This window comes from Rattus norvegicus, chromosome Y, assembly GCF_021556685.1.
Source record: "Rattus norvegicus strain SHRSP/BbbUtx chromosome Y, alternate assembly SHRSP_T2T, whole genome shotgun sequence".
NCBI lineage: Eukaryota > Metazoa > Chordata > Mammalia > Rodentia > Muridae > Rattus > Rattus norvegicus.
The window spans coordinates 64,337,357-64,353,946 of NC_141555.1; the positions used below are offsets into that span (position 1 = coordinate 64,337,357).

Consider the following 16,590-nt stretch of genomic DNA (forward strand, 5'->3'; position numbering starts at 1 on the left):
ACTTCCTTTGGTGATGAGCAGCAATGTAGAAGTGTAAGCTGAAGAAACCTTTTCCTCCCTAACTTGCTCTTTGGTCACCGTGTTTCCTTACAACAATAGGAACCCTAAGTAAGACAATTTCTTATAGAAACAGTGTGTCTAGTAGAGCCACAGACTCTTACCTCATAACCACAAATAGAGACGTATAGACACTTTGTTTAAATTTAAAGGTAATGTACTGCTCATGTACTGACCTGTGACGTTCTAGTTTGCTTCCTTCTCTCCGTGATGAATGACATGATCAAAACTAACTTGGGGAGGAAAGGGTTATTTGCCTTACAGGTCACAGAATATCACTGAGGGAAACCAGAACAGGAGCTTGAAGCGGTAACAAGGAGCTCTGCTTGTTGGCTTGCTCCTTGTCTCAGTCATTGTTCTGATGCTGTGAAGAGACATCATGGTCAAGGATCTACTATAATAAAAGCATGTAATTGGAGGATCCCTTACAGTTTCAGACGTCTGGTCCATCATCATGGCAGGGAGCATAACACGGGAGCAATAGAGAGCTACTGCTCTGTAAGCAGAGAGAGACAGAGACAGAGACCGAGACAGAGTGAGAGAGAGACAGAGAGAGAGAGACAGAGTGACAGAGAGAGAGACAGAGACAGACAGAGAGAGAGACAGAGACAGAGAAAGAGAGAGAGACAGAGAAAGAGAGTGGCAGAGAGAGAGACAGAGACAGAGAGAGACAGAGACAGAGAGAGAGGCAGAGAAAGAGAGAGAGAGGGAGGGAGGCAGGGAGGGAGAGAGAAAGAGACAGAGACACAGAGAGAGAGAAACAGAGAGAGAGAGACAGAGAGAGACAGAGAGAGAGAAAGAGAGAGCGAGACTCTGGAAAGCATGGGGCTCTTGAAAACTCAAACCCCACTCTTGTCGACACACCCACTTCCCCCTTTTAATCCTTCTAATCCTTTAAAATCCTTAAGATTTCTCCTCTTAATCCTTCTAATCCTTTAAAATACTGTCACTCCCTGTTAACTAAATATTCAAATATATGTATGTTGGAGCCTTTCTTGTTCAAACCTCCACACTCCCCATGGCTTGCTCCATTACTATTTCTTACAGCCTAAAAGGCTATTCTTTTTACACATAACTACTGATGAAATTGCCCACAATGGTGGGCCCTCTCACAATAATCATTAATCAAGAATATGTTCCATATACTTGCCCAAAGACTAATCTAATGGAGGCAGTTCTTGAATTGTTCTCTCTTCTCAGTTGACTCCAGATTGTCAAATTGGGGGAAAAAAAAGAGCGAGAGACCCCGCACCATAACGAATCTCTTACTCCATGTTACATACTCACCACCAGCCACTCTCTTGTCTCAGTGTACAGACCCACTTCCCTGTATGGCAGAACTGAAGAGTAACTACTGTCACCAACATGAATACTCGAGGATATGTGACAAGAAATGAATACATTCTACAGCTCCCAACGCCAAGCAAAAGCATTTTAGTGTGTGCTACACTTACTGGGAGACTGTCAGTCACTGGCCATTTCATGGGTCACAGTAGACCACAGAACCAAAAAGTCACAACCTAAACATCATCTCCTCTCAGCAGGAGACATAGCCCTTTCTCAAAACCCAAGAATCTATCTGTAGGCTTATATTTTTTCAAAACCTACTTAACTTAGGATTCTTAAACACTTCAACCATCCTTCTAGCCCACCAACCGGAGGTAGCAGAGAGAGAAAGTTGATAGGAAAGTGAGAGAGTTTTGGACCTATTTAGAAGTAATTCTTTGGGGTAACTCCAATCTTCATTGTGTAGTACGGTCCAATAACAAACGCAAAATATCAATCAGTAGCAGTGCCTTGACCTGGCAGAGACCACAAGGCTCTAACCAACTAACAAGAAGCAGCAGAAGCAGCGAGAAGCAGCCCATATAGCACAGGTTCTTTTGTCCATTTCTCATTACGGAACGAAGACCAACAAAGACCATCGAAGCCTTGCAAGGTGTAGCAATGTAAAAATGTCCTCTCCCTAACTGTGCGATTACATTTATGTTCTCTGTAAACATCCTGTCCCCCTTCAAGCGTGTGCTCCATCTAAATACCACATGCCTTCTCATGTGTCTGCTTCAGCAAAACATCCTCTCCTAACATGGCTTCCAGAAAAACATCCTGTGACACAAGTGAGTTTCCAAAGAAACCAAAATTTTTCCACTTCATCTAGCCTTATCTCACACTCGGCCGTGACATCACAAAATGTATAATGGCCATCTTGCAAGGGTCCTAGGACTCAGCTCCATCAGCCGCTGGAGCTTCTGCAATTGCACTCCGTGAGACTCAGACCCTTTCGTGAGCACAACCTTCAGTTATCCCCGTAAACATTGTGCTCTCTCCATTTTCGCTCTCAGCCAATAGCTGTCCATCTTCCAGCCAACTCAGCTGTTACCAGGAAAATCCTCATTAAGAAATCCAATTAATTTGACTTGATTTATTTTCCTTGACAGAACGGAGTATTCTCCCTGCCTTGTTACTCTGGTGTCTGAGTCGTCTGTAATAAAACACACTACTATTAAGATCAAAGTCACAGGAACTATGACAAATAGCAAATCACACGACAAGCATCACAGTTGGCCAAGCCTTTTCTGCAGCTTTATTGAAGTATAATTTACATACTTAAAAAATCCATTTATTTTAAGTATGTAATTTAATGATTTAAAGAAAAATTTATAGCTCCTTCCCTTTTTTAATACTCATTTCCCACTAGTTCACACGATATCGAAGTCTATTAAAAACACAGAAGTGAAGTCAGGAGAAGGACCAGAGCGGGAAGCAGGAGGTTCTTGATTTTCTAAGACGACAGATACATTGGCAGAATCTTCTGTATAAAACCACTTGGGACACATTGGGTCTTCTCTTAGCGTGCAACCTCCAGACAAAGAGTTTAAAGGGTTAAGTCATGGGTCCTCCTACATCAAATCTGGTCCTGACCTGGTATGGTCAGCATCACTTTTGGCCACTTTCATGTTAATCCATTCATCACTCTTACAAGTTGCCTAGCAACTCACATAGTAAACAAACTTATTTTGGTTCATGGTTTCATAGGTTTCGGTCCATGGTCACATGACCATGAAAGGGGCACGATAGAGGTCAACTGCTAACCTCACTGTCATCCAAGAAGCACCAACACAGGAAGAGACCAAGGACAAAAACACACCCTCCAAGACATGTCCCAAATGACCAAGTCCCTTAATTTCCTATCTCCTAGTTTCCCGCCACCTTCATACACATCCATCAACAGATGAACTCATTGATTACAGCCCACAGGGTCCAATCGCCTTTCATAGTCCACCTTTGAACATTGTACTGGGACAATGTGTATCTTAAACCCATAGGGTAGGGCCAGAAGGTTGTGTCAGAGGTCTAACCTTCACCTCACACTAGAAACAGCTGGGTAGATTTCTCAACATCACCTATTTCTTTCTGGTACTGAGCTACACCATGTCTGCATTGCAGCATTTTGTCTGGGGTGAGATACCGTCAGCAGTCAATTGTAAAGACGCCCCCCCATGTGTTTGCATGAATGTAAAATGGGACATCTATAATATAGACACACACGCATATACACAGACTCACAGAGAGAGGCAAAAAAGGAAGGAGTTGAGTCTTAGGAACCCTCAAAGAAGAGGGAGTGGAAATATAAGATACAGAGGTCAGCGAGAACCAGAACAAAGCAGTGTCTTCTGTACACGACAGGACCACTATCCCTCAGCCCTAGCTGATGGGAAAGGGAGAGTCAGTTTTATAGCTGGTGATAAGCTGGCGAGGCTCCAGGGTCTTGCCCAAGGCCCATGAATTTATGGGCAGCATAAATGACTTGAGTGGGTTGTTACAGAGGGCAGAAAGAGAGCTTGAAGTTGGGAGAAGGGATTAGGTGGGGATGGATCTGGGAGGAGTTAGGAAGAGACGTGAGAAGTAAAGTCTATCAATATATATTGTACCAAGTTCTCAAGGAACTAATAAAAGTGGTTTATAAATACCATATCTGTACTGAACACATACAAACCATTTTTCTGGTCATCTCCTAAATAACAGCCCCTCATGATTTCATTTCATTAAGTACAAAATTAATTCAGAGATTATTTAAAGTGTAGGAGGGTCGGGGAGACGGCAGAGGAGTAAAGCCAACTGTGTGGTCACACATGCAAACACCAGTGCTTGGTATGGGAACAGGAGGATGACCGGGGCTTCCTGACAGTGAGCCTCACTTCAGGTTCAGCAGGGGACCCTGTCACAAGGGAATAAAGTAGGTAGTGAAGGAGCAGGACACGCTTTACCCTCCCCCAGCCTCTGCACTTACATATCTCTATGCACACACACACACGCGCGCGCACACACACACACACACACACACACATATAAATATGACTAGAGTATACGAGAGGCTTGCAGAGGTTATATGCAAATGCAGTGTCGTTTTATCCAAGGAACCTGAGGACTTTTAGATCATTGGGAGTCCTGGGGCCAACTCTCAGAGGACATGATATATCTCCTTATTGTGCAAACAAATCCTTTGTTGAGTGTGTGTCAGTGACTCCACACAATTCTCCTCCTCTAGGTTCCTGTGTATCACAGAGAATGATCTGGAAATTCTGAAACAAATATAAACTAAAGTCTTTGTTGTGGTTTGTAGGCTTGAGTTAAAATCATATTTATCACGTTTTATTAAATGCAAGGGAAATCTTCAGCTCCCAGCAACAATAGACGCAATCATATTGGCTTCTGTTTTATCCCATTATGAATAGCAATTAATTGCACATCAATAGCTCCCCATGCTTTGAACTAAATCAGGATGAAGGGATATGTTTCCATAACCCCTATGTGGATAATCAAGTAGAAAGGGGGGGGGTATGATGCCTTTGGCTTATGGGAGAGTGATGGCTTGATTGGAAACTTGTTATGCAAGTAACCCTAACCTCTGAGAAATGAAATGTAATGATAAAATATACTACCAAATGCAATGGACATTCATTACCTGATTTCTTTTAAAAGAAAAAAAAAACATACTTTAGGATTTTGAATAAGTGTGACCCTCAGAGGTTCAAATACTTATATGTGTTTGGTTTCCTGTTTGTGGATTGTTTAGAAAGGATTGGGAGTTGTGTTTTTGTTAAAAGAGATGTGTCAATGGGAGGTGGGGGCCCTGAGATTTCAAAAGCCCAACAGGCTTCTCTCTGTCTCCCTCCCTCCATCCCTCCCTCCTTCCCTCCCTCCCTCCCTACCTCCCTCCCTCTCCCTCTCTCTACCTCTCTCCCTCTCCCTCCCTTCCTCTCCCTCTCCCTCTCCCTCTCTCTCTCTCTCTCTCTCTCTCTCTCTCTCTCTCTCTCTCTCTCTCTCTCATCTGGGGAGCAGGATGTGAGCTCTCAGGAACTACTCCAGCCATGCCTGCCTGCCTGCCAGCCTGCTGTCATGGTGTCTACTACGATGGTCCATGGACTCACCCTCTGAAAGTGTAAGACCACAATTAAATGTTTCCTGTCATAAATTGATTTGGTCACAGTGTCTATTCACAGCAATGGAACAGTAACTAAGGCACACATCTTCCTGTGGATTTTTCTAATACTTCTGTATTCATTTCATTAAAGTTACCTGTTGTCCACTGAACAGTTTTATGAATGAGTTTCAAGTTTGAAGTCAAATAGTGACAAATAGGAGTGCACTGCTAGGGGGTGTGGCCTTGTTGGAGTGGGTGTGGCCTTGTTGGAGTAGGTGTGTCACTGTGGGTGTGGGCTTTAAGACCCTCACCCTAGCTGCCTGGAAGCCAGTCTTCTAGCAGCCTTCAGAGGAAGATGTAGAAGGGTCAGCTCCTCCTGCACATGCCTGCCTAGATGATGTCGTGCTCCTGCCTTGATGATAATAGACTGAACGTATGAACCTACATACCAGCCCCAACTAATTGTCCTTGTAAGACTTGCATTGGTCATGGTTTCTTTTCATAGCAGTAGAACCCTAAGACATACATACATAAATACATACATACATACATACATACATACATATATATATATATATATATATATATATATAGGTTTACACACACACACACACACACACACACACACACACACACACGCACACGCACCATTTACAGGGATTTTAGATCTAGCCAGGGCCCCTGCAGTTTCATTGGTCCATCTGATACACGTGTTCATGGAACATGTCTCTCTCTGTTTCTTCTTCTAGGAAGTACGTTGACAACATCTGCAGACTCGCTTAATTTTGCTTTATTCTCCTCTTCAGCCTTAGAAATCTCAGCTTACAGAGAAGGGAAGATGGGAACTTGGTCAGATAGCTCTTTTTGTCTGTGGGTAGCTTACATCTCAAGTCACAAAGGGAAAATAAATATAACAAGAAATAAAAATACACATCCGAACCATGATGGGAAGTCCATATCCGTTCCCCTTAATGAATGTCAACTTTGGAAATTGGAATCCACACTGGGATGAGACTTTTGAAAAATCCTAATTCTCAGGCAGGCTTTGGTATTTCTCTTTCCCTGAAAACGAACACGACTAGAAAAAGACAAACGGTAGGTTGCTTTTGTCCACAAATCGAATCAGAAGCATTTGATAATGAGCATAGAGGGGGCTCACCCCATGTTTACCAAAAAATAAAGTAATATGGGGGCGGGGGATAAATCTTGAGAACAGTTGGTGCCTTATTGGTATTAAAAAAAATAATCCTGAAGTCAAGAAATAATATTTGACAAGAAAAAAAACTAGATTTCCATTAGGCAGAACTGTTTTTAAAATAGCGTTCCTTTTAGTCATGGAAAGAGGGGGTGGAGCAGGTCAGTCTGTAGATAACTAAAGTCATTCCCATCAAAAAATAAGAATAATGTGGATTGTTAATGGACTTGAATAAAATTAGAAATTTTAGCTTTCAAAGGGGAAAAATTGTGTTCCAGAGAGAGAGAGAGAGACAAAGGAGTGTCCAAACTCATACTTGATTCTTTCAATAAATCTACTGGTAACTCATGTGTTTGTTGATATTAGGATGAAAACGCAGGTTGGTTCTCGACTTAAGAGTGTAACGTGTGGGGCTGGGGATTTAGCTCAGTGGTTAGAGCGCTTGTCTAGGAAGCGGAAAGCCCTGGGTTCGGTCCCCAGCTCCGAAAAAAAGAACCAAAAAAAAAAAAAAAGAGAGAGTTTAACGTGTGTGAATAGCTGCCAGTGGAAAGACTTGTCCTCGGATTTCTCAAAAGACATGAAAAAGCCGCCGTGGAGTTACTGGATTTTGTTTCAAAGACTTTAGCTCCTTGTCTGCAGGGATGCAGAGCCTCAAAGGAAGGGCCCGAGACCTCCTAAGAGGTAGCGTCCAACACCTGAGGCCTGCGCACAGAGGGAAGTAGACTTTCTCAGAAAATGGAGCTACGAGAGCTAACAAATGAAGGCGACACATCGATCAAATCGCTGTAATAGTACGACGGCAGCCAGTTCACAGAGCGAGGCAGCTGTCAGCGACTCGGCCAAGAGCTAAGAGGATTTGAAAAGATAATAACACACAGAGTTCACAGAAGCCACTATAGATTCATGGGGTCTGCGAATTCAATCCATGTGCTCTGGGCAGAGACAACAATCCAAACCAGAGATCCCTCTTGCTCAGCCTGACGGAACGCTGTGGTGTGTCCCGGATGTCCCATGTCAAGGACTCAACCTAGATGCAGGAAGCCTGTGAGAAACCGGAAGCCTGTGAGAAACCGGAACTACGTCATTTCAGTGCTGACACCGGAAATGGCTCAAGTCTGCACCTTCATTGGAAGCCAAAGAAATAAGTCACACAGCACCGGAAGTAATCTTTGTCAGGGTCTGTGTGAGGTCGGAAGTGGACGGCGCCAGGATCAATTAGTAAGCACTGCCTACACATGTCGGGTGAGCCCAAACAAATGAGGAAATGATTTTTAAATTTAAACACAATTTCTAATAACTAGTAACTTTTAAGTGTCCAGTTTTAGCACAAGCTCCAGATTATGTGGTTTCTCAGGCTGAAGAACGCCCCAAAAGAAGTGAGTTTGAAACGTCGGAGGTGCCCACTATATGACAGCAAACTAGGAAAAGCCTGGAGGTGGGGTGTGGTAAAACGAACTAGAGGGAATCTGTAAAACCAAGAAAGGAGAATTCAGAAGACTTGTAAGGGAAAGGCCAGCAACAGGGCATGGCCCAGAGGACCGTACTCGTTTTTAGAGTTTATCACAGCATAATTGCCAAAGACTGGTAGCAAAAGTGCCACTTGTCCCTGTGGACACTCTCTGAACCTACACAGAGAGAGAGAGAGAGGGGGGGAGGGTGAGGGGCAGGGGGAGGGGTAGAGTCACAGAAAGAGAAACAGACACAGAGACATACACAGACACACACATGCAGAGATATACACGAAGACACACACAGCCCAATTGAGGATTTACAGAAAGACACCCATCAAAGGACCCGAATATTTGGTGCTAAATTAGGTGAGCTTTGTGGAGGAATGAGTGCCAACCAAATTTTGCAAGTTCTGCAGCCACCTGCATGTTTCTGCACCCCCTTAGCTGTAGGGGTATTGCATAATGGCTGTCACTCCTGCTTCTTCATTTGTATTTTACTGTGGATATCCCTTCTCCCCTGTTCAATGTGGCCAGCGGTTTTCCATGTGGAAGGACTTCACAATTCACTCTGTCTAGGGCGGCAGGGAAAATAATTCCAAAAGAGGCTCAGTGCTAGGCAAACAGTACAAACAATGCATACTTCACCTCCAAAGGAGGGGCTCAAAGAACACAGAGGCTCTGGCTGGCGCACAGGGCCGATCTTACAAAGATAGGGCCCACAGCATCCCTGCGACCCAACCAGCAGCTCTCATTCAGCCCTCCATGCTAATGACTCACTCTCATCTCTTGAGACCAGAGGAAGACGCATTTGGAAGATCCTCTCCCTAAAAATGAAGCTTGTACGGAAACTCTTATGAAACTTAAGAACAATTTTAAATAGGAAAGCACCACACAGTAAAAAAATAAATGGCAGATTCGACAGCCTTTTCTGTGATACCATCATGCACACACACACACACACACACACACACACACACACACACACACACACACCAGAAGAATAGACCTACATAAAGGATACATTTCCAGGCACAGATATCTGTTGGGAGGAGGTTGACATTCTAACAAACCTCAGCCAAGGACTCCATTTGGAAGATTCAGAAGCTCAAGACATTGGTTCACTCCTGGGAGCAGATCACTATCTATCTAACGGAACCTTTATGGAAAACAAAGACAGATCAGCCTAGAATGAGGTAAACAGAAACCCTTTCAAGGCTATTGAAGAATTTTGGAGCCAAACTCCACAGACAGCTAACAGCAGAGAAAGTGACCCATGACTGCAGGTTGTATAATACCACTGAACCTGGTGAAACATTTCCTACTCTCCTAGGAATCCTAGACGTGAGAGGGCACCAAGGCAGCCTGGGCAGCCCACCTCAGTCTCCATACAAAGTGCACTTTGCAGGCTGACACCCACACGGCTAGTCTGCAGTTCACCAATCCTGGTCATGAAGGCATCGAAAAACAGGAGACGCCCTCCCTGGGAGAGCCACTGTCTCTGGTTCCTGCCTTCTGGAGGCTCCACGGTCATTCCACCCTTAACTCTGCACCATCCTGTTGACAAGTGTCTGTCCTTTATCTTTGACTTAGGAGTATATTTTAGTCCTTTAGATCTCTCTCTCTCTCTGTCTCTGTCTCTGTCTCTGTCTCTCTCTCACTCTCTCTATCTATCTCTGTGTGTGTGTGTGTTTGTGAGTGTGTGTTTGTGTTTGTGTGTGTGTGTTTGTGTGTGTGTGTGTGTGTGTGTGTGTGTGTGTGTGTGTGTGAAAATGTTATAAAGGTTAACAAAAAGAAAAAAAGTTTCTGGTTCCAGTAAAAATTTAAAATAAAGATTCTTTTTTTTTAAAGCTTTATTTATTTAATCCATGTATGTGAGAACACTGTCACTGTCTTCAGACACACCAAAAGAGGGCATCAGATCCCATTACAGAAGGCTGTGAGCCACCATGTGGTTGCTGGGAATTGAACTCAGGCCCTTTGGAAGAGCAGTCAGTGCTCTTAACCCCTGAGCCATCTCTCCAGCCCTAAAATAAAGTTTCTTTAGAGAGCAGTTTAGCGTGGGAAGCAATAAAGATGCCCCATTTATGGATGAGCACTCAGTCTCTTTAAACTCCTGGGACTCAGGAAGCATCTTGGACAAGGAGGTGGAAAAGCGTAAGACCCAGAGGGTGGGAAGAAGGGCTGTGGGTTGCTGCCTTCAGGACAGGACGTGGCTGCTGCAATCGTGAGCTCACAGCAGCTGTGGTCACCTGCATAGGTCTATAAAGGACCACCAGCTAGACAGAATCCCTTACTGAGGAGGTTTTTGGGTGCTGAGGGCTGCTGGGGTAAAAGAATCATTCTTCTCTGAGGGTTTGGTCACTGGTAGAATTCCCACATGCTTGTAGGTGGTCACACACCCATAAGTACAACACCAATGCTAATTGGGCTTAGTGGTTATAGGTTGGGAAAGAGGATATGAATTTTGAGGGATGGTTATTAGCAGGGAATTGGGCAGAGCAGAGGGTGAAATGGAAGAGTTTATGGCCATGTTTCATTGTATACATGTATGAAATTCTCAAGGACAAAGACAATTTATTATTTAATAGAAAATTTAGACTATTCGCTTTAGCTATATAATATAAGGGTGTATGTGTCTAAAGAATTCAAATATTGAACATAAATCAAACCAATTGACTGCCTTATGTTTCAAGGAGCAAATTATATGTACTTAATGTAATGCATTTTCTCCCTCTTTCGGTCTCCTTCTATCTCTTGTCTCTCTGTCTCTCTGTCTCTCTCTCTCAAACACACAAACACACATACACACTCACACATGCAGGTGCACACTTACATTATTTTTATGTCAATGTATTAAAATTCATGATACAATCAACATGAAGGAATAGAGGTTTGTTTAGGGCACACAGTCACAGTCATTGTGTTCAGACTGTCGTGGCAATGACCACATGGCCACAGTGTATTGATCTGTGTCACTGAGAGCCTGCATGAGCCCTGCTTATATTTGGGTGGATCAGGCAGCCAAGAGTTCGGTCCGAACCAGCCAGCTCCCTCCTTCCTGCCCCAGTGACCTACTTCTGCTAGGGCACAGTCTGAAAGATTCCTCCACCTTCCTAGACAGTGCCATCAGCTTGAGACAAAGTGGTCCCACAGCTGAGACCGTGGGGAAATTCACACTCTAGCCCTAACGACAATGAGCCAGGCAAGTGCGAAATGTTTTGTGAAAACAGTTTAATTTCAGTTCTGTAAACAGGACAGGGAGGAACCCTTTGATGTGGATTGATTTAGTCTTTAGCTTACAGAGTGCACCCCCAAAAGATACATAGCGTAGAAAATGCACAGTTTTCTATGTAGCAAGCATGGCGCTGAAAACAACACACGAATGAAAATAAAATGCAAAGAACTGGGATATATAATAACAATTCCAATCGTCAGTGTGAAAGGCTGTTTTATTTACATATGGGAGCTGTCGTTATTGGTTCCCTACTGGGTTGATTTTACAAGGAAAGAAAATCGCAAGCTCTGCCTATCCCATCAACCATGGTGTCATTCATCTCGGTGTTAGGGGGCTCCCATCTAGGGATTAATCATCAGGGTTTTACAACAAAATCCATCGGCTCAGTACATGAGGCTTTAGTGGAGAAAGTGAGGTTACAAGTATGTAATGCCCTTTAGTGTCTTCTCTGCCAGTGTGTTGTATGCAGGCCTTGTTGTTGATTATTGTCATTAGTGGTGGTGTGTTTTTAAATATGAAATGTTGAATGCAAGGGCAAGTGGCAGGGATCCGATAGATCTTTGCATCTTCACTTTCTCCTTCCCATCTCGGGCTAAGTCTCCCAATCCTCAGGTATCATTCAAATACACTGAAACAACTCAAATATACCGAAACAAGGTGAAGTCAAGACACTGAAACAACTCAAATATACCGAAACAAGGTGAAGTCAAGACACTGAAACAACTCAAATATACTGAAACAAGGAAAAGTCAAGATGCACTTGCCATCTCTAATTTGTGTTTGCATGTTGACTGTAATCATCTGGTAAGCCCTAAAAACCACAGGATGGGTCTGAAGAGGATGGGTGGGTGAAACCGCTTGCTGCTTAATCAGACCCGAACTCAGATCCCAGTCATCATGAAACAGGCAGGGGAAACCTGCAACCCCAGGGACAGGAAGGGGGAACAGAATCACTAAGGTCTGCTGGCTTTCAGCCCGGATGAAAATATGAGAGTTTGGGATCAGGCAAAGACACCACCTGTCTTAGTTAGGGTTCCATTGCTGTGAGGAGACACCATGACCAAGGCAACTCTTAATAAAGGAAACATTTAATTGGGGCTGGCTTACAGTTTCAGAGGTTCAGTTCGTTATTATCATGGTGGGAAGCACGGCAGAGTCCAGGTAGACATGGTGCTGTAGAGTGTTCTATATCTAAATCTGAAGGCAGCCCAGAAAGAGACTTGCAGCCATAGGCAGCCAGGAAGAGCATCTATCTTCCTCATTGGGCAGAGCTTGAACACTAGGAGCCCTCAGAGCCGGCCTACACAGGGACACACTTTCTCCAACAAGCCCACACCTCCTACTAGTGGCACTTACCATGGGCCAAGCATGTTCAAATCACCACAGTGCATCAAAAGAAAATGGCAGAGAGACATAGAGAAAGATACTGCATGGTATCCTCTTGTAGCAGGGTGCTGCAACACCCCCCACACACACACACTCATAAACCCATGCACATGTGCACACATGAGCAGATTTATTTACTTATTTATTTACTTTGTTTTAATTTTTTTCCTTAAGAACTTGGTACATTCACATAATGTGTTTGAGCAAATCCATCCCCATCCCCTCCCCTAAAATCCCTCCCCTTTCTGCCCTCCTAATTCCATCTGCATTTTAATAGAAACTGCTGAGTCCATTTAGTGCTGACTAGATGTGTGGGGTGAGTACAGACATCCAGGGGAGCATGGAAAACCATCAAGGGCCAAATCCATGAAGAAAACTGGGCCCTCTGCCCTGTAGTCATCAGTTCCCAGTAGTTCCTCAATTAGGGGAGAGGAGCTTCCAGAGTCTCCACCCGTCTATTCTGGGATTTATCTGTGCAGATTTTGTAGATGGGAACCTAGACACTGTGAAACACATGAACACACACACACACACACACACACACACACACACACACACACACACACACACACAATTTTAAAACCAGAGAATGGTTTTTAAAAGGTTACACAACGTCCTAAATTCAGTTCCTTGGTGGCGAAACATTTGAATTCCACACCAGATCATAATACTATCTATATAAAATTAAATTATTCAAATGAATATTTTAAAGTTCAGCGGACCTTTATCTGTTAAATAGCACAGGCTGAACGAAATCAGTTGGTGCCAAACCTCCCTACGGCTGCACAAGAAAAATTGGAAATCAGTGTTCGAAAGCATGAATCCACAAGGGTGAGGGGGTCATCAGAGATCGAGGACCTACAGGATCGAGGGTACGGAGGCTCAGTAGAGCAGACAGGTGGATCATAAGAAAAGAGTCTGGAAAACGGGCCATTCATACCTTGACAACCTTCAAAGTCTAGGGGAAACGCAAGGATAGGTACCCCCCGAAGTGGGAATCAAAAAACTTTAATACATTTACAGGACACTTAGCTTCTGAATACAGTGTGGATTGGAGTCTATAGTGTGAAAAGGCATAGGAGTAGTAGTGTCCAGTTTTCCCCTTGCTGTGACAAAATTGTGTCGTTTAGGGGCTGGAGAGATGGCTCAGCTACTCAGAACCCTTAGCATCCTCACAACTGACTCTGGCTCTGGGAGATCTGACTCCCTCTTCTGGCATTTGCAGGTTCGGCAGCCACATGACATAACACAAAAAAGACCCATGAACAAAAGTAAAAACGAGAACTTAAAATGAGTCCTTTAGTTGATGTTAATGCACCGAGGTGTATAGAGAGAATCTCTTCTAAGCATCACCTGTCAATAAAAAAGTCTATGACCTATGAACTGAGGCAGGAAATAGAAGGCGGGACACTGGCAAGAAGAGGGGATTCTGGGAAATAGTGTATAAAAGGAGACCCAGGGAGGGACGCTGCGGCAGATGCTAAAGGAGATGTTGAGGAAGATGCTAAGAATGGTGATGAAAGAGCAGTAAATAACCATATAGAAGACACAGAATAGTTTGAATGGGTTAAATAACTTAGTCCGGGAATGAGCCAAAGTTTGTGGCTCAGGAATTTGTTAATAAATAATCAGTTTCAGAGTTGTCATTGTGGGAGCGGGAGCTGGGAAGGAAAAAAAAAGTACTTTTTTTTTTCCAAAGGTTAATTTCTCCTAATTTTTTCATATGATTATGTAAGATGATAATATATGGCAATCATGTGTAGGTTATATGGGAAATTGCAACTATCCTGGAGAATTCTAATATAAATATGTTTTTTAATGCAAACTCGGTAGTGATATTACTCCACTTCCATTTTTCAAGTCTCTGTCTATTCTAACATATATGTGTTTATTTTATCTACACTAGAAAATGTCCTTGTGATGTAATGAAACATTAGTCAGCCCAAGTAAGATGCTTTCTGGAAGTCAGTTAACCTCAGGCACTGAGAGCTGTGATGACTTAAGATGGGCCCAAAGCACTTTCGGGATCACGAACTGATGAACATGGGGTTGTGGTCATATTCACCACCAAAAGTGACCACATACACACACACACACACACACACACACACACACACAAAGAGAGAGAGAGAGAGAGAGAGAGAGAGAGAGAGAGAGAGAGAGAAACAGCCGACATCACTGACTAACTATACCTCAGCTAGAGCTGTGGCTTTGAGATCCTGGAGGAGGTGACATTGGGTTTCTATGGCCTTACACTTTGGCAGAAGCAGACAGCCACACTCACAACTCTCCCTCTGGTCTCCCTCTTCCTTCACAGCATGTTCCAACACAATTTGTTATTTCTGATTTTATCCATCCAGTCTGGGCATCCCTCATCCAGAACTTAACTTTTTTGCTCAGTGTGTGTATGTGTGTGTATGTGTGTTTGTGTGTGTGTGTGTGTGTGTGTGTGTAAGAGAGACTCTGCATGTGTGTGACAGAGAGAGAGAGAGAGAGAGAGAGAGAGAAATAATTAGTAACCCAGTTAACACATGTGCATGCACACATATGTGGAAGCCCAAATTACCTTTTAATGTGTTTGGTGGATCGAATAGCAGTGGGCCACAATAGAAACATGTGTTTGAAAGCTTGACCCATGAGGAGTGATACTATTGGGAGGTATGGCCATGTTGGTGTAGGTGTGATCTTGTTGGAGTGGGTGTGGCCTTGTTTTATTAGGTATGGCCTTGTTGGAGTAGGTGTGACTTTGTTGGAGGAAGTTTGCCACTGTGGTGGCTGGACTTTGAGATTTGTATATACTCAAACTATGCTCAGTGCTACAGACAATCCCTTTCTGCTGTCTGTGCATCAGGAACTTTGGGCTCCTCGAGCACCAAGTCTGCCTGGATGCTCCCATGATTCCTGCCATGATGACAATGGACTGAACCCCTGACTGTAAGCCAGCTGCAGTGGAACCTTATCCTTTATAAGAGTTACCTTGGCTGCTGAGTCTGCAGCCATGAGCATGCTCAGGCTACAGAAGAATCTTGCCTCTAGTGTCCTCCACTGAGGTAAAAAGAAGGTCCAGTTGGACCCCAATGAGACCAATAAAATCGCCAATGCCAACTCCTGTCAGCTGATCAGGAAGCTGATTGAAGATGGCCTGATCATCTGGAAGCCTCTAACTGTCCATCCTCAGACTCACTGCCAGAAACACACCTTGAAGGGCAGGCATATGGTCATAGGGAAAGGAAAGGGAACTGCCAACACTTGGGTGCCTGAGATGGTGACCTGGATGAGAATGATAAGGATCCTGCACCGGCTTCTCAGGAGATACTGGGAATCTAAGAAGATGGACCGCCATATGTATCACAGCCTGTACCTGAAGGTCAAAAGGAATGTATTCAAAAACCAATGGATTCTTATGGAGCAGATCCTCAAACCGAAGGCAGACGAGGCCCGAAAGAAGCTACAGGCTGACCAGGCTGAGGCTCGCAGGTCTAAGACCAGGGAAGCACAAAAACGCGTGGGAGGAGCACCTCCAGGCCAAGAAGGAGGAGATCATCAAGACTCTGTCCAACGAGGAAGAGACCAAGAAATAAAGCTTCCTTCACATCTGTGCATAGTGACCTCACTGTGGCCTCACATGATCAGTCATTAAAATAAAACAAGCCTTATAATAAAAAAGAGTGAGTTCTCTGCATCCAAATCCCGTGGGAGGGAGAGCTAAACCTTCAGAGAGGCAGACAAGCCTGGGAAACCAGAAGAGACTGCTCCCTGCACACACATCTCGGATGCCAGAGGAAAAAGCCAAAGACCATCTGGAACCCTGGTGCACTGAAGCTCCCGGAAGGGGCGGCAC

At 44.0% G+C, this 16,590-nt stretch overlaps 1 pseudogene; it reads left to right on the forward strand.

The window, feature by feature from the left end:
* Positions 1-15,747: 15,747 nt before the first annotated feature.
* On the forward strand, positions 15,748-16,330 carry LOC147998068 (large ribosomal subunit protein eL19 pseudogene; annotated as a pseudogene).
* Positions 16,331-16,590: the final 260 nt, after the last annotated feature.